This window comes from Acinonyx jubatus, chromosome B4 (genome assembly GCF_027475565.1).
Source record: "Acinonyx jubatus isolate Ajub_Pintada_27869175 chromosome B4, VMU_Ajub_asm_v1.0, whole genome shotgun sequence".
Classification (NCBI taxonomy): Eukaryota; Metazoa; Chordata; class Mammalia; order Carnivora; family Felidae; genus Acinonyx; species Acinonyx jubatus.
The window spans coordinates 56,390,426-56,413,157 of NC_069387.1; the positions used below are offsets into that span (position 1 = coordinate 56,390,426).

General features: G+C 36.3%; 1 protein-coding gene across 26 annotated transcripts in view; it reads right to left on the reverse strand.

The window, feature by feature from the left end:
• The window catches only part of SOX5 (SRY-box transcription factor 5), a 1,008,244-nt gene that overhangs the window by 657,083 nt on the left and 328,429 nt on the right, over positions 1–22,732 (reverse strand). For 24 of the 26 annotated variants that reach the window (XM_053225987.1, XM_027035741.2, XM_053225993.1 and 21 more), the window contains one exon: positions 10,940–11,009. The exons of 1 other annotated variant lie outside the window; for it this stretch is intronic. The gene's annotated coding sequence lies outside the window, so the exon portion shown is untranslated. Of the gene's footprint in view, positions 1–10,939; positions 11,010–16,964; positions 17,665–22,732 lie in introns of those variants that run through there. One more of the 26 variants, XM_053226004.1, reaches the window with a different exon arrangement.

Genomic DNA, 22,732 nt, shown 5'->3' on the forward strand with positions numbered 1-22,732 from the left:
TGAAATAATCTCATACTTCTGAAACACTGAAAAAATAGAATTCCCAGCTTTCTCACATACTATCATCTTACAAAACTACAGTACAATTATCAAACCCAAGAAATTAGCATTAATACAACACAACTAGCTGATCTACAGACCTTACTGAGATTGCAACAATTGTACCACTGATATCCTTTCTTGGACCATGAGCCAATGTTTAGCTGTCATATCTTCTCAGTCTCATTTCATCTGGGACAATTCCTCAGTCTCTCTTTGATTTCCATGACCCTGACACTTCTTAAGACTATTTCTGCTATTTTATAGTATGTCCCTTAATTTGAGTTGTCTGATATTTCCTTATGATAAAATTCATATAATGGATTTTTGGCAAGAACATGACAGAGATTTTTTTTTTGTGCCTTTCTCAGTGAATCACAGGAGTGGCACATGATGCCAATACATCCCATTACTAGTGATGGTGGTGACTTTGATTGCTTGCTTAGGTTCTTCCATTGAAAAGTTACTACTTTCCTTTTGTAATTAGAAAGCATTTTAATATACTATGTAAGTAGCCTATTTATCATATTTTCATGACTAATTTACTATCCAGTGGTGATTCTTGCCTGAAAAAAAATTATTACTCTAGTGTACCACATGGTGATTTTCTATTCCTATCATTCATTCTATAGTTATTAACTGGTATTCTACACCCATAAAAGAGTTTTTTTTCCTCCCACATTTATTTATTCAATACCTTTTATAATATCATGAACTATATTGAATATAAGTCAACATTATCATTATTTTCTCACCCAAATGTCCCATATGTGGCCATTGGGAGACACTTCACATTGGCCTATGTGTCCTTTCAATGTGTTTCCATCATTTTTTAGTCTTTCCTTACTTTCTGGTACTACAAGATGTTCCAGTTTCTCATCATATACTTTTCCTATTCTGGTGCTAGGAACATCCATTTCTATAAGGATTCTTGGTTTCTTTTATTGGAGAATGGTATTTAGAAACCAAAATCCAGGTACTAAGTGTGCTCATCACTACTGAGGTATTATTGCTCCTAAGCGTCTCAATCAATAAGATAGGGGATATAAATGCAAATACACACACACACACACACACACACACACACACACACACACCCCTATTTCTTTGTTTTTATATCTGTATATCTGCGATACATACTTTATATTTAAACACACATGACTTCCTAGTGATAACTCCGATTCCAATTCAACATCATAGGGTTTGTTCTACCCCTCTTTATTTCTTTACAGTGAGAAAAATAGCCATCATTAATGACAATCCTATGACACATTTAAAACAGTTTCAGAATGTTAAGTTTTACCCCTACAAAAAACAAAATCATTAATCTATATTTTCTAATTGGAGTACAATAGTTCCTTCTTAAAAAAATCTTAGAGTATAAAGTCAAAACACTGTTTATCAAAGTTACTTAGATTAGCTCTTTTTTCCCCACCCCATTCATTTGTAATTCCTAGAAATATAATTTAGCTTACTAGATATTTTTGTTGTTGTTTTTCACATGCGGATCCCAGAACACCCTGGTTAATTTTAATTATTTATTTATTTTTGAGTATGTGAAACAACACAGTTCTAAAAATCAGAACTATACAAAAATAAATAGACAGATAGCATTCATATAAATGTCATTCCCCCATCACCCCTTCTACCCTACTTCCATTCTCTCAATCCACATTTACTAAGCCCAACACCTGTAAGTCACCAATTCCATACGTTTCTGGAGTTTCTTTCTTATTTGTTGACCCCAGTTAGCAGATCTATGTATATTTCTTTATTTCCTTTTCATTATGGGTAACATACTTTTGCACTTTTTTCACTTGGCAGTATAGGCTGAAAAATTACTCTATATCTGTTCATTATCTCTACAATTGCATGGTACCTCATTATATGGAGATGCTATAGTGTAATAGTATATTCAACTACTCCCGTATGCATGAGCATTTAGATAGTTTTTAATCTACAATTATAAACAATGCCACAATCAATAACCTTGAGCTTGTGATTCTCATATTGTTAAAGGTGTGTTTTCAGGATAAATTCCTGGAAATAGGATTGTTGGATCAAATGGTATATATATATATGTACATATATATATATATGTGTATATACATATATATATGTAAGTATATATAAGTATATACATATATATGTAAGTATATATAAGTATATACATATATATATATATATATATGTAAATTTGTTAGGTATTGCCCAATTCCTGTTCAAAGGATTTGTACCAACTTTTATTTCTATTAGCACGGTATGAGAATAAAGGCTGTGTTTTTATCTCTGCCTCCAAATCATCTTAGGACAGATGCTGAGCAGCATTTGAGTGCTTGATTCAGGTTTACTTCTTCTGACTATAGATATTATCTAACCATGGTGCTAAAACTCAAAGAAAAGGTTTATATAACTGTAAAGGAAGAAGAACAGAAAGAACAAGGAGCTGGAAAATCACTCTTTAAAAAAAATAGTTGCCTTTGATCACAACAGCTCAGGATGGAAATATATAGCTTAGCATCTTCACTTCGCAAGTTCAAAACACCAAGATTTTACAGTAATTTTCCCATGGCCGAGATTAAGTCCTGCATCCTTTATGTCCCCGAGCACCACACCAATATTACAATTGGCACACAGTACTGCAGTTATCTGCTTAAATGTTTGTCTTATGTTAGACTTTTTAGTTTTGAAATAGAAATGATATATTGATCAACACATTTATCTCAACTTCTGGCACAATCTTCAACATATAACATTCCTGATGAAATTTTCTTAAAAGACCATTAAAATAAAAAGAAACATTTCTTGAGTCCTTCCTCTGTGCCATATAACAACCGACATGTTTTACGTGTATCGTCGCATTTCATCCTGGTAACAATCATACAAAGTTGGTTTTACTATTAACCCCATTTTACAGATGAGAAAACAAAGACTTAGAGAGGACACATAACTTGTCTAAGGGGATGTATTATGGGGGAAAAAACCCTTAGGATTTGAGTAGGATTTGAACTGAGGTCGGTCTCATTCTAAAGCACATGCTGCTTACCTTTACCCCTGATTGCGGTTGGAAATAGAAGCCTTCCTGATGCCCCTTATATCACACTTACATAGGCAAGTTTTATTCTGCCTACTCTAAGGCCAGGACCAATTCTGTGTTACAGATTTCAGGCCAGCATGTCACTATCATGATGGAAAGGAAAAGTGGTGGTTTCAATGGTTTCCAAATAGACTCTGAAAAAGCTTTCAGAGATTTTTACCTTTTGGCAAACAAAGCTTTGGCTCCTCTGATACATGTACACATTTATTATACCCTTGTGACTGTGGTTTATGTACAAGCATCTTATTTAAAAGAGTTTTTAAAAGACTGAAATGTGATTTCCTTTCTGACAGAAAAGGAAAAATAAAAAGATGTTCTTTGCCCTCCTGTTCTAATCTGTATTTGGAAGTCAAGTCTGCAGTTCCCAGAACTCTATCACCAGCTTGTTACATTTCCATAAATCTGTCTAAGAATACAACACTGTGCACCCAAAAAAAAATGTAACATAAACTGTAAAACACATGCACATGATACCTGAATCCAATTCGCCCTCATTTTGTATATAAGTGAAAATAAAGCACTGCTTTAACTCTTAGAAATGACAATATCACATTATTTAGATAAGTGCCACCAAATCATTATTGAAATTCTGATAGCATTTGCCTTACTGGTAAAAGAAAATTACCTGTAATGCATAGTTTAAATAATTACTTTTAAACAAAAGCTTCTTTTCTGCATTGCTTATTTATCTTTTGAGACCAACTCAGCGGGGCTATGTATTTTATTAAAATTGCCTTCAGACTGCTAATGGCAGGGCGTCTGTTAGCACAGGAAAAGTGATGGCAGTTTGACTCCTATTCCTAATATTGGGAGTTAGTCCAGACACTTAAGAGCCAGAACTCTGCTGTGCATTTGACTATGTTATCAACACTTTACTTGCTAATGATACTAGTGACAGCATTTCAATATGATGGGTCAGACTTAAATAGGAAAGCTTGTAATTGTGCTTACAGAACCAATGAAACTCCCTGGCTACCCCCCCCTCCCCCCGCCTCCCCAAAATCCCTTTTATCAGCAGATCAGCTGGTGTTAAGCTTCAAGACTGGGAATTATTTGGTAAGCTTCTGCTCAATGTTTTTTTTCCTTCTCCACTTCCCACCTTGAATGGGGAGCCTCCATCAGCACCTGATATCTACCCGTTCAGAAAATGACAACTGAAAGCCTTCCTGTGGTGCAACCGTGTGCCAACTACCCAGCAGAAGGTCACACTGATGACTCCCCTGTGGCTTTTATTTTCCCCAGGGAAATCCACAGCCAGGGCTGACTGCTGCCAAATATGCTGAGTGCCACAAACCAGCAGTGCTAAGAACCCCCTATCCTTCTTGATGGGAAGCAGTAAGTAACTGTGCCGAACACCTGTGTCAGCTCCTGTTCCTGGGGACACCCCAGGCAAGCACTCATTCAGCATTCAGGGATAGGGCTCCCTTCCTCTTACTGGCACTTCTGTCCAAAAACTTCTCAGTAGTCATATGATAATAGTTATGTTTGTCAGATCTCCATAACATCAGCGTGTTTAACTACCGTTAAGGAGGGTGACTTAAATAATTCGTGAGTTAAATATTTTACTCTCAGTGTCTACAGGGAATCAGTACAATGAATGTGTTTCCTGTTATTGTAAAAGTAAAAACAACATTCTCCATCACTTCCTTTTATAGTTACTCCAACCAACTTGAGGAAGAGGAGACAGTTTGAGCTGTGGAAGGCATGCTTCCATAGATAGACAATATCTAAATCAGTCTTTTTCCTGTAAGTGACGGAGAATAATATGCTCAGTTCAACCAGTGAAGATTCTAGTCAAGTATGGGATGGAGAAAAAGGCAATAAAATTAAAACAGTACCTGCCACAGTTAAGACTCAGTAAGAATATATGAATGAATGAATGAATGAATGAGTCGATTAATCAATCAGTGAATGAATCAATGAGCAAATTAAAACTGAATGAATGACACTTAAATAATTTCAACACTTAAAAAAGATTCCATAATTCAGAAATGATTCTATTTTAATGAGACAATAAAGCCTGCATTTAGTGCTTACTATTTGCAGATCACTCAGGCAGGGCTCCTGAAGACGTTAAAGATAAATAAATGAATAAATAGGGGCGCCTGGGTGGTTCAGTAAGTTGAGCACCCGACTTCAGGTCAGGTTACGATCTCATGGTTTATGGGTTTGAGCCCTGCGTCAGGGTCTGTGCTGACAGCTCAGATCCTGGAACCTGCTTTAGATGCTCTCTCTCTCTCTCTCTCTCTCTCTCTCTCTCTCTCTCTCTGTCCCTCCCACTGTCTCTGTCTCTCTTTCTCCCAAAAATAAATAAGCATTTAAAAAAATTTTAAGTAAAAATAAATAAATAAACAAAGAAACCAAAGCCAACTTCAGAACCACACAGCTGCTCAAGCAGCAGAACTACAATTCAAATTTCAGAATTTCTTTTATTTTGACTCTTCCATTTGATTTTCTTCAAAATTCCACATGGCATTAAGACTCTTAGTCTTTCAGGGTATTCCTCAGCCTGGATTGCCCTTCTTCTGCTAAAGAGGACACTTTCGCTGTCAAGTTTAAATTCACGTCGCTTCATTTGCAACTCTCCTGCCACATTCCAGAAGAGGCATGGATACTTCCTGAATATATCAGCACTGGCAACTCAAATGTAAAGACTGTCAAATCAGTTGGTGTCTCTTCACTAATAAAAATATAGATAAGTAAAAACGGGTAGCCTTTTATGATTTCCCACACGCAGGACTTGCAAAGCTTTCATTTCAGTTACTCAAGGTTTCAATTCATCCCTTATTTTTCTCGTAAGTCAAAGTCTATTGATGCCATCTTTGAATGTCTGCTTATAACTGTCCCCAAGTGTTTTTATCTCGGTCCTGACTTTCTGGATCTCGTCTGATTATTGCATTGGTCTCCTCTCTTCCCCTTGTAACCTCTCCTCTTTCAGCCAACCTCATACTACTATCCTATTAGTTAATTAATCCAAGCACAGCCCTAATCATCATCCACATTTTCTAAACAAACAAAACTTTTCAATAACTTCCTAGGTCCTGTTGAATTAAAAGTCAAATCACCAAAGAGTCAAAGTCCTCTTCAGAGAATTTGAATTATAAAGTCTCTTTATGTTGTAAAGAGCTCAACATATCTTCATAGTCACTATTGCCTTTTGTATACCCTGTGCCACATCCAAACTCACCCAAGTCCAAAGAGAGACTTCAGAGACCAGGACCTTAAATATATACTAGGCAATCCCCCACCACCACCCCCCTGCCTCTGTGTCTAATATCTCTGCTAAGAAAATCACATGCATCCTTTAAGACAAGTACTGGCTTGCCTAGGAAGCTTTCTCTTTTCTATGAACCCTCAAATAATGTTACACTGTAGCTCTTGTTAGTCTATAATACATTTTATCTTGCATTATAATATTTGGTTTTGGATCTTCAAACTAAGTTTATTTAACACATGCTATAAGCAAAGTACTTTGAAAGGTGTATTTGGGTTACAGTGGAGAACAAAACAGATTAATTCCCATCAAAAAGCAGGGAAGAGTCTTTCAAGGAAAAAAAAAAAGTATGATGGGAGAGAAGGGAAATCTCCTGCACTCGCTGTGGCAGAAAAGAACCTGAGCCACCGTAGGCTCAAGGATAATTGTCAAATGTGCATGTGAAGTTGAGGTAGGCATGCTCTCTCCCCTGAAACAGAATTCAGAGAATAATTTCTTTCTCATTTAATCATAAAAGTGATTTTTATTCTTATGATTAAAAAGGAAAGCATTTTGAATAAATAAAAAATTTCAAATATATACATTTATTTGTTGCATGAATATTCTGATAGCCAATAACGGAATCTAAGCTTAGATATAAGCTTATAGTTTTAAATTCATTTATTAATGTATTCATTTAAAAATTTAAAAAATTTATGGTAAATTATTTGGAAACTGCTGCCATAAGACTGATAATAGAAGGCAACCATTAAATTTTTTAATGCTCACTTTGATTCTTTCACATGATAGCAATGAGAATTTAAGAAACAACTCTTCCAAGTATCAATAATATCTACTCGAAGTGATTTTATGAAAATAAATATGGAGATTTTTCGTTGTTATTTATATGAAATAATCTCCCTTATTTTCTCATTTGTATTAAAAATGGTCACTTCTAGTGTAGGTGACTCTTAATTCAACCAACTTTTATTCACCACCTAGCATGTACACACTGGCTTAACAAATGTAAAGGAACTCTAGAGGTAACAGTAATAGTATGCTTCTCCCTTTGGGAAAAGCAGTGTTGATCATTTCTAGGCAAACATGTTAAAGACCCCAAGTCAGCTGTAAGTTTCAGAGCTGGTTCCAGAACTCATGCTCTCTAATTCCTACTAATTACTCCATGTTTCCTCCTTATAAATAGTCTAATAGATCATGTGATAATTATAATAAAGCCATGACATAATTTCAAGCATCTTCCCTTACAAATAGAAGATAAAATTCATGACTTGTTGTGGACTCGTACAAGGCTATGTAGTTTTGGTTGAAATTATAAATGACAAACAAATGGGAAAATCAGTATGCAAAGGAACAATCAGACGCACATCATTTTTAAATATTACATATCATTGTCATTAATGTCCCTATTATAAAACAATAAGTTATTATACACTGCCAAAAAACATGATTCAAATTCAAAAGAATTATGCAAATTAAGGACACGGAAAAGAAAAATGAGAGCTGCACTATTTAACATTAGCTCCTGGAACACAATCATCCGTCAATATCCTGATCAGATAATGTTGCCCTGATCATTGTTAATTTAAGTCTATTTTCATTCATAATTTATATTCCGTGTCAAGAGAAATCTTTTAAATGCTTTACATACCCCGTAAGTCTGAGTGATCCATAAAACACATGAGCCATATGATGCCCTCTTACTGGCTAAAATCACTCTAATGATTCCCATCTCGCTCAGAAGGATAGGCAAGGTCCTGCCACGGTCTACCAGGACTATACAATAGACTCCACAGCATCCTTCCCATTTTCATGTCTTACTTGTCCACTACTTAATCTTTTCCTGTCACATTGCCTTTCTCGACAATCTTTCAACATAGCAAGTTTAAGGAGTATCTCTTCACCCGTGTATATCAAAATGGTTCCCTCTCTCCATTTACATTTGTGCTTCAGTTTCTCCTTAGCGACTTTCCTCACACACATATCTTTTAATTTTTTTTAATGTTTATTTATTTTTGAGACAGAGAGAGACAGAGCATGAATGGGGGAGGGTCAGAGAGAGAAGGAGACACAGAATCTGAAGCAGGCTCCAGGCTCTGAGCTGTCAGCACAGAGCCCGACGTGGGGCTCGAACTCACAGACCGTGAGATCATAACCTGAGCCGAAGTCGGACGCTTAACCAACTAAGCCACCCAGGCGCCCCTCCTCACACACATATCTGAAATAGTCTCCCATCATTCTGTTTACTCTGTTTTATTTACTTCTTAGTATGCACCCCCGTTAACATATACAGTTGACTCTTGAACAACATGTGTTTGAACTGCATGGGTCCACTTATCTGTGGATTTTTTATAGCACAGGACTGTAAATGTATTTTCTCTTCCTTATGATTTTCTTAATAACATTTTCTTTTCCCTACCTTACTTTATTATACAGTATAAAATACATATAACTTACAAAATATGTGTTAATCAATTGCTTATGGTATTGGTAAGGCTTCTGGTCCATAGTAGACCAATAGTAGTTAACTTTTTGGGGAATCAAAAATTAAACACAGATTTTCAACTGCATGGGAGATGAGCACTCCAAACCCCTACATTGTTCAAGGATCAACTGTACATTAAAATCTTCACGTAATGTTTTCCTCCACTAGAATAAAAGCTTCAGGAGCATGAGAACTTCTGTTGCATGAATTAAAGAATGAATGAATAATCACCCTTCCATTTCATCCAGCCAAATAGGAAACGTCTCCAGAGAAACAACAGTTAAAAAGGAAAACAAAAACTTAAAGTTCTTGATATTTTTCAAATATCAGTATAATCCAAAGTCAAGTATTAGTATCAATCATGTTTTATATAAACTATATATAGTGGAGATGGCAAATGATGATACTTGTCACGTGTGTGCACAAAGTTGTGCACAGAATTGTAAGTATTCCATAACCTGCAAGTCAGCATAATGCAGTAGGCCTGCATCATATCAAGAAACACCGATTTACTTCTGTTATGATTTCATATGACACTGGGTAGCAATTTAAGTTTGTAAAATAGGTAAATTGGAGTGGATTCTATCTCCCAAGACTATGGGATCTATAAGATACTTGTTTCTCCTTCTTGATTTTGCTTCCAAGCATGCAAAACTCAACAACTATATTCAATTTAAGGTCAATACTTATATATTAGCTGGATGCCAAGAAAACCTACCACTTTTGGCTCAATTTATTTCTTTTCAAGGTGTATTTGAACACTGTTTGCCAACTGAAAATTTGGTCTACCAACAGTAAACTCGTTATGAAAGTATTGCCCAAAAGGAAACCTCAAAGCTGCAAGAATCAGTGCAGGCATACTTATAAATCCAGTCAGTTAGACATATCATTCTAAATACATCTCTTTGTAGAACTCTTACCTACTTAAGCTAAGAACAGAAGCTTGAGCATATTTATTGTATCCAGTTACACGTGAAATTATCTCTCCTTTAAGCTGGAGGGTAGTGTTCTCTCAATACATAACAATAATAATCTGTCCGGTCCCTAATGCTAATGCTAAGAAATAACAAAATCCCTGAATCGTCCTGGCAGAAGAATTCTGAGCTTAGTTCCTTCCTGAAACGCCTTTTTACTAGAAGAATTGTGATCAGACTGAAGGACAGAAGCATTTGTCCCTCTGTGTGATGAAAACTGAAAATCTCAGGGAAAGTTGTTCCGTAACAGACCTGGATTTGAAGGAGCTAAGTTAAACTCTGGGAGAGCTGTGGAAGTGATAGGTATGACAGAGGTAAAGGCTCTCCAAGCTTCCATAAATAATTAAGCAATTGTACTGAGAGATGTAATCACTATTTAAGACAACTGGGAGACTCCTCTGAAGCAGGAGATGACCACAAAGCCATTAGTTACTCATGGGGACATTCAGGGCAATGGAGACCCCAAACGGCAGCATGGCTCCAGCTTACTGAGGAATATGATTAACACTAAACGTTCTACAATGCTGACAATGTTCATAGTAGACCCTTTGACTATTGGGATCTTTCTATTTACAGAGAAATTGTATTTTAATTAACCTTCATTTTACACATGGTAGTCAACTTTCAGTAGTTCAAATTAGTGCAAGCAAACAGATTGACTTTAAAGTGTCAAGAGCTTTCAGAGGTGGGCCCAAGCCCAGAGAATAGAGCAGAAAAGAAAGGAAACTTGACTTTAATGATGCCAGTGTTATTACAATAACTTAATGTTACTACAATTGCTTAATAACATTTTATGTTTAAAGTTCTGATTTTGGAAAAGTTATCAGGAAATCTTCATTTAAAAACAGTTTATATGAGAATAAGAGAAACCAGGGTATCTATATAACTTATTAGGTAAGAGACTTCCTTCTATTCCTGAATATTTATTTGAATTATTATTTTTTAATCTTTAAATCCTAAAAAAAGAATACCCAAATGCCAGACTTTTTACATAAAGGTGTTAGTCATGATTTGCAAAACTGAGAATATACCAAGTAAGCATATTCAAGAAAGAAACAAGTGGCAAGAGACTTGAGAACTCTAGAATTGATGGCAAAAGAATGAACAGCAAATGATAATGCAAGCGTCCTGACCTGCTGAGCCTCCCAGGCCAATTTCTCCTACTCCTGATGTCCTTCTTGATGTTATCTATTTCTTGCAATGCTTAAAAAAAAAAAAAAAAAAAAAAAGGAAAGTAGTGAGAAATCAAAGTAATTCCAAAATACTCAGGTGAACAAATCAAACATCATAAAGAGAGTTAAACAAACTTTCTACTACAAAAATTTGAAAGAAATATTAAATAATTTCATAGTAATTTTTTCTAGATCAGATTCATAGCCACACAAAATGTCAGACTTACAAGACATTGCAGTTAGTGGCTGATAAATGAATAATGAATGAACAGCTAAAAAACAAATTTTATAAATGACAGTCAAGATATAATGACAATTGAAATGTAAAAATGTGACCCAGTTATTTTAGAGCTATATTAATTAAATAGCTTTTAAAATTCTTCATATTATAGGGGCACCTGGGTGGCTCAGTCGGTTAAGTGTCTGATTCTTGATTCTGGCTCTGGTCATGAATGCCCTGTTGTGACATTGAGCCCCATGTCAGGCTCTGTGCTCAGCACGGAGCCTGCTTAAGATTCTCTCTCTCCCTCTTCCTCTGCCCCTCTCCCACTCATGTGCATGCACACATCATCTCTCTCTCAAAAAAATTTTTTTAATCTTTATATTATTAATTCAGTCATATAAACATATATATGCATATGTAATTCTGGGACTTGTTTTATAGGAAAAAAAAGTTTAACCTTCTTTATATTCATTGATGGTTAACTTAAAATATATTTATAATGTAACATTATTTATAGCTGAAATACTTTATGGAAAACATCCTAATGTGCTCTAAAATTTGTTAAATGTAAATTATTACTTATCAAAGCACAGTGCTATATTATACTAGGACACTAAGTTGTATAAGAATAAAAGTTTACAAACTTACTAGATAATTTCTAGATTAAAAACAACAAGAATAAAAACAGCAAAATAAAAACAGAAACTTTTATATCCGGTCACTCTTTCAGAGTCATACTCCAGTGTCATAATGACCAAGGTTTAATCATTGGTCCTATGACAGAAGAGCTGAATGTCTTTGGAAATTTATCTTACCCGTTGGAGGCTTATTTTCTTAATAAGAAACTATAAGAAACTATAAAATAGTTTCATTTCATTTTGTCATGAATCCAAAAATCCAAAACATATAACTATTTTATCACGATTTTATTATTTATTGATGTATGTAAAATAATTTGGTGAGTTCATCACTTATTCTACCTTTTCAAACTTTGGCCCCCAGAATGTTTAGTCATCATTTTGAAATGTTTAAACATTAATGATTTTTTTGATATTACTATATGATTACTAAATTGTACAAACATAAATTATATAAAGTTTCTGCCCTAAGATGGTGGAGTTACCTGTATCATCAACCAGATTATGTGGTCAGTATTGTGTGTGTGTGTGTGTGTGTGTGTGTGTGTGTGTGTGTGTGTGTGTGAGAGAGAGAGAGAGAGAGAGAGAACACATGAGTGAGTGGGGGAGGGTTGGAGAGGGGCAGGAGGAGAGGGAGACAGAGAATCCCAAGCAGGATCCATGCCCAGCACGGAGTCTGACGCTGAGCTTGATCTTATGACTGTGAGATCATGACCTGAGCCAAAATCAAGTGTCAGACACTTAACTGACTGAGCCTTCCAGGTGCCCCATGTGGTCAGTATTTTAAAAAGACTTAAAAGTGATACTTTTAGGATGACAGAATTACACTTCTAGAATATTAGTCTAAAATACTGTAACCAGAGATTTGGAGGTGATCTAGGGCCAGATTACTCGTATAACTTTTGATTATTAGTTTATACAAAACTTTTTATTTTTAAAAGCCTCCATTATGGGTGATTTCAGGCATACCTAAATTCTTTTAAAGTATATAGAAGAGTGAAAAGGAATTATTCACCAAGACCCAATGGGATTTACCCTCGGAATATAAAATTGGTTTAACATCTAAATAGCAAACAATGTAACACACCATACTAATAAAATAAAAACTCATACAATTATTCAATAGGTCCGAAAGATATTTGACAGAATCCAACACATTTTCATGATAAACACACTCAACAAACTAGCAATAGAAGAGAACTTCCTTTAACCTAATAAAAGAGCATCTACAGAAACCCACAACTATCATACTTAATGATATAAGGCTGACTGCTTTCTCCCCAGATCAGGTATAAAACAAGGATGTCCACTCATACCACTTGTATTCAACATTGTACTGGAGGTTACAGCCAGGTTTGTTAATAAAGAACAAGAAATAAAACACATCCATTGGGGCCCCTGAGTGGCTCAGTCAGTTGAGTGTCTGCCTTCGGCTCAGGTCATGATCTCATGGTTCGTGGGTTCGAGCCCTGCATCGGGCTCTGTGCTGACATCTCAGAGCCTGGAGCCTGCTTCAAATTCTGTGTCTCCCTCTCTCTCTGCTCCTCCCCTGCTCACACTCTGTCTCTCTCTCTCAAAAATGAATAAAGATTAAAAAAATTTTTAAAGAAATAAAACACATCCAGATAGAAAAGGAAGAAGGAAAACCAGCTTTTTGTAGATAACATTATTTTTATTTAGAAAATCCCAAGGAATTCACTAAAAAACCTATTAGAAAAAATGAAAAAGTTCAGTAAGGTTGCAGGATATTTGATCAATCAATTAAATTTCTGTATACTAGCAATGAACATTCTGAAAATAAAATTAAGAAAACAGTTCTATTTACAACAGCATGGAAAAAATAAAAACACTTAAGTATAAATTTACTAACAGAAGTGGAAGACTTGTACATTAAAAACCAAACATCACTAAAAAAGACATCCCACATTCATGGATCAGAAAACTTAATATCCTTAAAATGAACATACTCTCCAAATTAATCTATAGATTCAACATAGCCCTATCAAAATTTCAGCTAGCTTTTTTTGATAGAAACTGATAAGCTGATCCTAAAATTCATATGGAACTCAAGGGATCTAGTATAGCTAAAACAATGCCGAGAAAAAAAGTTGGAGAATATAAAGTTCTCAACTTCACAACTTAAGGCAAAGCTATAGTAATCAAGACAGTGTGGTACTGGCATGAGGATACAAATACATATCAATGGATGGCATGGAATTGAGAGTACAGAAATAAACCCAGACATTTATGGTCATTTGGTTTTTGACGCACTTGCCAAGACCCTGGAGGAAAGAAATCTGGTCTGTTGTGAATAAAACTGTTCTCTGAATTTCTGTTCCCTGATTCCTGGCACAGAGCTTCAAAAACCTTTGGAATTCACCAAGTGATAGGCATGCCTTTGTTATGCTATACTTGCCTCATAACAGAGCCCCTAGATAGCTTCAGGATGGGAGAGGTTGTGGAAAAAGCAATCATGTGATTTGAGGACTGGAACTTTCAGGACCCCAGTACCCCAGACTCGAGGAAAGGGGCTTGACATTGAGTTTAATCACATGGTCAATGATTTAATCAATCATGCCTATGTAATGAAAACTTAATGGAAGTTCTAAACAATGAGACTCAGAGAGCTTCCTGGTGAGCACTGAGGTTTGGGAAGGTGGCACACCCTGACTCCCCAAAAACAGAACCTCCTGTGCTCAAGACCCTTCCAGACACATCCTGTGTATCTCTTCAACTAAGTTATTCATTTGAATCCTTTATAATAAAACAATCATAATACGTATAGCACTTCCCTGAGTTCTATGAGTCATGCTAGTGAATTACCGAAGCTAAAGGAGTATGGTGGGAACTCCCAAATTTGCAGCCAATTCTGGCAGGCAGAAGTGCCCATTGCCTGGGGACAGTACTTGCAGTTACTTTCTGAATAAGAGCAATCATTGGGGACCTTACACTTTAACTTCTGGGATCTGATGCTAACTGCAGATATTGTCAGATTGAATTGAATGATAGGACACCCAGGTAACATCTGAGAATTAGTATTGGAACATAATAATAGTCTTTTCAACAAATGGTTGGGGGCAACTGGATATCTATACGCAAAAGAATGGAATAGAACCCCTACCTCAATCCCATGTAAAAAACTAACTCAAAATGGATCATATAACTAATCGTAAGAGTTAAAACTATAAACCCAAGCCATAAACTTGCCAAGCCATGCCAAGTTTAAATACCACTAATAAAATAATAGGAAGATGTTCTACTTTTAAACTAGTCTTCAGAGATAGTCTTTCCACAGAGTTCCAAGTACTATAATACAATCCAAGTATAATTGTCACTTTATCAGGACTGATAGTGAAAGGAAAATGTTTTTAATCCAAACTATGGTGATAGTTCAGAATACAATTTGTTAAAAGTTGGAATTCACATAGATACTTTAGTGATTTTAGAATTCTCGATTTAAGAATGACTATTAGGGGTGCCTGAATGGCTCAGCTGTCTGACTCTTGATTTCTGCTCAGGTCACGATCTCACAGTCTGTGAGTTCGAGCCTCTCATCAGGTGCCATGCTGACAGTGCTGAGCCTGCTTAAGATTCTGTGTGTGTGTCTCTCTATCCCTCCCCTACTTTCTTTCTCTCTATCTCAAGATAAATAAATAAACTTAAAAAAGAATGACTGTTATAAAGTTTTAGCTGCCAAATGAAACAAGGTAAGTATATGAGAAAACATATACTTTAAAAATATTAAATTTCAGTGACATAAAATTGAAGTTTCCCAATGCTATCTAACTTTTAATTCTAATATGAATTCATTAAAAAAATGGGAGCTACATTATTTTATGGGGCTGTCTCAAATTTACCCAATTTCATAATGGTAAAAGAGTTCTATGATTAAGCAGCTTGATCCATTCCAGTTATGTAACCTATAGTGGCTAATCTCTTTATTTAATACATGTTGACTATTCAAGCATATTTTCTGCTATTAGAATTTAAATAAGTTCCATTCCCTTCTCTAAAGTGCATTCATACACTGCTTTGGTTTAAGTTGGAGATTTGCTAAGTAACAACCATCATCTATCTATTCAACACTCATCAAAGTACCTGAGTACTTATTGTAAGATACTGTATACATTATAAGGTAGAATTTAGAGATAAAAACAACATGTGTTTTGGGATTATCCAGAACGGAATATGAGTTCAGGCCTTGACTTATAGGTTGCAAGATCTTTCTGAACTTTAGTTTTCTCATATTCAAGGTGATAATTGAACTAATGTGTTTCCAGAGCCCCAAAGTAAACAGTAATTTCTCCTTTTTCTGCGTACTCTGAAGGCTAGGAAGATTAATCACACATGGATTCTGTACTTGAGAAGTTAACTGTACAATAGATATTATAATGTGTATAAATGAATTAAATAAGGTGAAAAATTATAAAGTAGGAATTTCCAGTGATAAGTGAGATGATCCATACCAGATAAACATAACATAGCATCACCATTATCACCAAATAGAAATAGAATTTATATAGTTGATTACCAAGCTAATTAAATAAGTATTAAGTAAAAAATAGATCAATCATCTTAGTTTGTTCCCAGGAAATTCTGAGTAATTGAAAGTTAAGTTGAACGTTATAGAAAAGATATTTACTTTTAAGTATCATTCCTTAAGGTAACGAAAAACAAATACCACATCTCCTCTATTGAAAATTTTGATAACTCAGGCTATCCTAGTTCCAGCACTTTTTTTTTTCCTGACCACTGGAAAGTTACTTTATGTCTTGGTTCCTTTACTTTCTCATCTTTTAAAGAAGAATTATAATAATGCATGCCTTATATGGTGTTAACAGTATTAAGTGAGTTAATGCATGTCAAATTCAAGAGTGCCTGGTCCATTGAGTAGCACTATTATTGTAGACAATCAATGTTATATCATCTTTTTACTCTTATTATAATCATTCATGCCATAGCAAAAAGGTACAGGTATTTTAATTACCATTCAATGGGAAGATGAAATGTCATAAGGGAAGATTACTCGTGTATACATATTGGAAAAACCAGGGCTTTTTCTTTGAATCACTCCTAATGGCAATCAGAATGAAGTTCTATGATTGGATAGGACTCTGTGGTGTACCATCGTCACAGGCAGAGAATGAATGAAGTCCTTTTCCCAAAGGAAAGGACTTGCATGGTGGTGCTGCATGCTGAAATACGAAACAACAGTTGCCTGCTTACATCCATCTACTATGTAAATAGAAATAGCCTTTGCTCTAATTCAGATTTTTTAAATTTATCTGAACTCAGAAGATATTAAAGAGGTGATTTACATAAAATTACAACTCTTTAATTAAAAAGTTCTTATAAGACTGAAGGGAGATTCCCCCCCTCCCCTCACCTTCCACATCTAATTGGCCATGGAGTCATGCTCATCCCATCTCTTAAATATCTACAAAATCTGTCCTTTACCCTCCATTTCAATAGCTATTGCCCTCCTCTACATTCTTATTCTTCTCTTACAGGACCATTATATGTTCCTTAGATGTTCTCCTTGCTCCAGTCCCAAACTCTACACATGGGACAACTTGCCCATGTTATGCAATTCTTCTTTATCTCCTCTCCCTCAAGACTCAACCCAGGAGCACCTGGGTGGCTTAGTCGGTTATGCCTTTTGTGAGATAGAGCCCGATGTTCGGCTCTGTGCTGATAGCCGAAAGGTGACAATGCTAATTTTAGAATTACAGGAATTTCTTACTTTCTTCTTTTGTTAATCTACATTTTCTAAACATTTCACAAATAAATAACTTTTATAATAGCATAAAGTTATTAAATACAATAACAAAAATTTCATACAAATTGTATATTGCTATTTAAGTGGGGAAAGAAAGGATTTTTTTAATATATATATTTTTTAACGTTTATTTATTTTTGAGACAGAGAGAGACAGAGCAGGAACGGGGGAGGGGCAGAGAGAGAGGGGGACACAGAATCGGAAGCAGGCTCCAGGCTCTGAGCCATCAGCCCAGAGCCCGACGCGGGGCTCGAACTCACGGACTGCGAGATCGTGACCCGGGCTGAAGTCGGACGCTTAACCGACTGAGCCACCCAGGCGCCCCATTTTTTTTTTAATATTTTTTTTAACGTTTATTTATTTTTGAGACAGAGAGAGACAGAGCATGAACAGGGGAGGGGCAGAGAGAGAGGGGGACACAGAATCGGAAGCAGGCTCCAGGCTCTGAGCCATCAGCCCAGAGCCTGACGCGGGGCTCGAACTCACGGACCGCGAGATCGTGACCCAGGCGAAAGGATTTTTATAAAGGCTCTCAGTTGGTACTTAGTGACCTCATAATAACCTGATCTTTCTCCTCAGCACACAGATGCCCTCTGGGGTACCGTATCCAGGTCCATTTCCTGTGCAGTAGCCAAAAGTCTTTCAAAAAACCGTTTGTTACCAGGGCACGTAGATGGCTCAGTCAATTAAGCATCCAACTCTCAATTTTGGCTCAGGTCATGATCTCACGGTTAGTAAGTTTGAGCCTCATGTCCGCTTTGGCACTAGCAATGCAGAACCTGCTTGGGATATTCTCTCTCTCTCTCTCTGTCTCTCCCCGCCCCCCTGCTTGTGCGCTCGCTCTCTCTCTCTCTCTCTCTCTCTCTCTCAAAATAAATAAATAACTTTTAAAAATTAAATAAATAAAATAAACAAAAAAACCCATTTATTCTTTTATTATGTATTAGATACCTTATCTATACCACTTTCTTACTTCACAGCCACCTATGAAGTGTGAATTCTTAATACTTAACAAATGAGAATACGGAGGTGAACTTAAGTGTCCAGGGTTACATGGTCAACATGGAGCAGAGCTGATCCTTGAACCCAAGACAGCCCGCATCATAATCCATTTTATTTCCAACAGGCCACATAGACCTCTTCAAAATATACCTGTTTTATGTATCAATTCCCCACTTTATTTTCTTTTCAAGTGTTTGCTAATACATTTTAACTTGATAAGTGTCTTGCAACACACGTAGTACATGATGCCAAATGTCATATGATCACCACTGAGCCAATGGTTCCTCTCTCTTTCTTCCTCTCTCACTGTGGGATTGTAGGCGATCATCTCCCATGTTCAAATGCTCCTTCTCAGGCCGTGGTGTTTGGCAGAAATCAGTGATTTTTCAGAACGTTGGAAGGTGCCCACAACTGGCACTAGTGAATTTTTTGTCACTTCAAAGCACCTATGGACAGTCCTTTGCTTTTCCACACAAGAGTAAGCTGAGGAATGCTTTGTTTCATTCTAGGTCAGGCTGCCTGCAGGGAGAGACCCTTTCCTCTGCTGCCTTACTGCCAACTTCATTAAATACAGTATATGACAAGAGTTCATTAATACCATACTGTAATCAACATCTGTGTGAGCGTATACAATGGCCCCCATGCAGAAAAAGATTCCATTGAGTCAATAGATAGCAGTAATTCCCTTAGTGATAGTGAAAGTCATCCTACACAGTAACCCTCCTCTTTCTTGTCTGTCTTATACCACCCACAAGGTTTTCAGAGGTAAGTGCAGGTTAAGTTATTTTTCTTTATATTTTCTATTTTATTACTCTGTATCATATTACAGTATTGTAATCATTTTATATGAATATTTTTTGGTTGTGGAATGAATCATCTGAGGTTCCATTATTTCTTATGAGGAAATTTGCTTTGATGTACAAGTGCTTTGGATTACATGCATGTTTCCAGAACAAATTATGCTCACAAACCAAGGTTTTACTGTATATCAAACAAACTAATTATTATTAGTGTAGAAATGAGTTAGTCAGGTTACGGTGGGAAATATACAATAATTGGAGGCCTCCCCCTGCCACCTGTCAGTACCCCCTTCTTCCTTTTATTTCCTGCATAGCACTTAGCATCTCTAAAACTAGTTTTGTTACATGCCCTTACCTATTTTCTCCATTGCTTTACCTCTAGCACCTATAAAAGTACCTGATTTAAATTGGAGTTTAATACTTAGTGGATGAATAAATACATGTATTCATGAGAACAGGTGAAAACTCCTCTCTTTACTAAGCTATGTGTATCTTGACTAATCTACTAGCCCCTCAGCTTTTAAATTTTCATTTCTTTAATGCAATACTACCTAAGGTTTTTATGAGTTTAAATTCTTTCATTCAATAACTCTTTGAGCACCTACTATGTACCAGATAGTCTAAGCTACGTGATAATAACAGAAAACAAAACAACAGACAAAAATCTCTCATGTAAGATACTGTAAGATATAGTCTGGTAAGTGAAGAAAGACCAGAATATAACAAAATATGTTGGATAGTGATCAGTATTTCAGTGGCAAAATAGCTTGTGGTTAGGAATCTGAAAAGATACTCTACAACCAGGTAACTGAGAAAGAAGACATTTGAATAAGGAGGTGAAGGAGTAAGACTAGTATATTGGGGGAAGAACTTTTCAGGTGGTGGGAATAGCATGCCAGCGTGACTGTATTTTCAGAGTGGCTGTAATGCAGTGAATGAATGAGAGTTAACAGGAAATGAGATCAGATAAGTGAGGGAGGAAGAAGGAAGGATTGTGTAATGCCTTGTAGGCCATTGTAATACTACTGGCTTATATTCTCAGAAAAATTAGCAGCCATTGAAGGGGTTTGAGCAAAAGTGGAATTTTCTGTGGGTAACTCCTCCTTGTCCTGACCATCAAACCCATGGTAGGTCATTTTGCATCTCTAAATGCCAGTAATAATCCCCAGACCTTTTGACAACTAAAATGACACCACTTATTTTCAAAGCTATGTTATAAATAGAGTGAAGGTAGGTCTGAAGAGTCTATTTTAATATTCCAGGCAACAGTTTGTGTTATCTTGAGCCAAATGGTAGTGGTCAATTCAGAATGTATATTTTTGCAGAAAGCATTTGCCAGTGAATTAATTGGATATGGATGTGAGTGAAAGCTAGAAGTCAAGGATGACTCCTAGGTGTTTGGAATGAGCAAATAGGATGGAGTTGCTATTCACTGAAACCGTGAAGACTGAATAGGGATGAAGCAGATTTGGTGAAGAAAGCCGGAATTCAGTCAAGACTCATTAAGAACTACTATCTAAAAACACGTATCTATGTTTAATGTAAGAATTTTGTAAAATGAGGTAATGGGTACTATTTCTAAACTGATGGATTTTGTTAGAGTGCTTTTTATGAAGGGATAGAGTTTACAGAAATAAATAGTAGATAAATAATTACTAGTAACTAATCGTAATGTATGAACTAGCTTAAGCAATCAGATTATATCAAGAAAAGTTTGTGTTTTATGTTTTCTAAATATCATCCAAAGGAATGAGTCTAATTGTGGAATTTCAAATGATAAATGGTATGTTAGGCGGCAGGCTTTTAATGCTGTTAAAATCCCACTAGGCCCATATTACTTGGAGTAGATGTCCTACAGTGAGATTAGGCTCAGCCTTGGAAAAACAGTGGGGGCACAACAGCCCTGAACCTCACTCATTGACTAATAAGTACCCAACGCTGTAGAGTCAACAGTCAATATGTGCAAAGTTTTCTACATCCATGGTCAAGTTAAGGATCTCAGAGGAAAAGCTGTATCCAGACATGGTTTAGAGATTCTTTAGCAGCTGAATTTAGTTGTTCCTCCATAGACAGAAGAAATTATCTGAATCAACACAATGAGCTAATTGACACAACACAAAATTTAGAGTTGACAAGAGGAAGTATCCAATTGCATGACTGCTAGAACTTTTCCCCAGTGATAGCAATCTACCTGCTCATAAGAGTAGAAAAGTTGCGTTTTGAACAGCAATGCTCATCATATAAACATGAAGTTTCTCTCCAAATGTGTCGTTGAATAGCCGAACGTATATGGTCAGAAACCTTTCATTCTTTTCAGAATTCTATCACATTTATGAACATTTTACCTCAGTATTTTCTATTAACATCCCCTATGATCTGACAACAAGGGAGGTATTTGCATTCAAAAAGAAGTCCTTGCACTCACACATATACACAAGAGCACTCTGCTTCCTTCAGAACATGTCATCTTTTTCCAGAAGGACTGGGCCCATTGATACCCACCCTCTTCCTGTCTACAACATCTGTGGAAGGGAGGTGGATGCAATGCTTCACTCAAACTGCATCTCCAATCACCAGTTAGCTAAAGAAGTTAGAAGGCTCAGGCGAAGGTGGTCACTTGCCCTGAAGTGGGAAGGAATGTGATAAGGAAGTGCAAGTGGCAGACAGATGCCCCATGGGCTTCACATTGTTGTTTCACAGAAGGACATACTGTGTCATAATGAATTACCGCTAATTTGAGCCAGCAGTACTGTTAGATTGAGGCCGGCAACCCAGTATGACAAACAGTGCCTGCAAGTTCACCTAATGAGGGGACAGGACTGCTCCATAGCACTGCTTCACTCAATTAGTGGACAAGGCTTTTAATGCCGCTCTGCACAACTAAAGCAATTTTGATTACTTAGAGCTAAGTCTCCATTTAGAATGTTTCGGAAGCTGAAACAGGGTTTCTTTCTTTCTGGTTTTTTTTTTCCTTTAATATAATTTATCTTGAGAGTATATGAATGGTAATAAGCTATTTGAAAGCCAATCACATTATTTCCTATTTTTCCCTAAGTAATATTGAAATACATTTTTTTAAAGTTCAAATGATAGAATTTACTCTAGCAAATGAAATGTAAATAAGATAGCAAATGATGAAGGATATGCTGAGGATATGTGTGTATATGTGCGCGCGTGTGTGCACGTGTCTGTGTGTGTGTGTGTGTGTGTGTGTGTGTGTGCGCGCGCGTGCGTGCATGCGGGCACTATGTGTGTCTCTCCGTGCCAGAATTACAGTTGGTGAATTTCATTTCATCAGCCAACATTATCAGG